Genomic DNA, 906 nt, shown 5'->3' with positions numbered 1-906 from the left:
TTGAAGGAATATTTGTGACCTATAATTGTGAGCTCATAATCCCGCCCACAGTGCACTCTCATCGGTCTGTCAAGTTGGCAATCAAATAATGAGAACGGTGCAACTTGTAAATGGCCCTTACTACGCAAGTACGTCCCTGAAGACCAACATTGGTGAATTGTGCAAGTTTGTACTATTGATTTGATAAGGATGCCCCTCATAGCTCTTAGTTTTTCTGTATTCACTCTGTGCCCATGGGGAAAGGAGACAATGGCGGTATAGTTCCCCATAAACCAAGGGACCTTGAAGCCCACAGAATGTGAATTGAGTGGGATCAACTGGAAATACCATGAAAGAAAATTTTTACATGTCACATTGGAGGGAAGGAAAGGAAAGACAAATTGTGGGAACATATGTGGGGAACAAACTTGTAAGGGCTACTTGGTTGCAATTTGCTAAGTTATGTCATGGATACAAAACCACATGTGCAGCGGTTCTTTCCCTCCGCTTTCTACCAGAAAAAATCTGACTGAGTTTTTAGTACAGTTTATTTGTATTTTGGGCTGATCCAAAGACAAATGATGCGTAGCTTGCAGAGGTAGTTCTGTCAGACAACTCGACGGCGCCACCCACTTCCATGCACTTATTTGGTCGGCCTATGTGAGCAGTCAATCTCTTCTGCCCTACCTGCTTTGCTGCCTGCTTGCTTGCTGCACTCCCTCCACCTCCCCTGCATCCACCTGTTGGCCTTTACGCTTCCATCCAATGGGGGGATTCAAGCTCATCGCTCCAATGTTTCAAGCTCACTCCAGTATGTCTGTATTTACTGTACATCTCACCATGAGTGATGAGCAATAGAGCCCAGACTCTAAGCTCATCGATGCATAATATAGTAACTCTCAGAGTTTTCTATCAGAGATGACTTTA

Source organism: Zeus faber, assembly GCF_960531495.2.
Source record: "Zeus faber genome assembly, chromosome: 12".
NCBI lineage: Eukaryota > Metazoa > Chordata > Actinopteri > Zeiformes > Zeidae > Zeus > Zeus faber.
The sequence above is the reverse complement of the archived record's forward strand: the minus strand, read 5'-3'. Positions refer to the sequence as shown.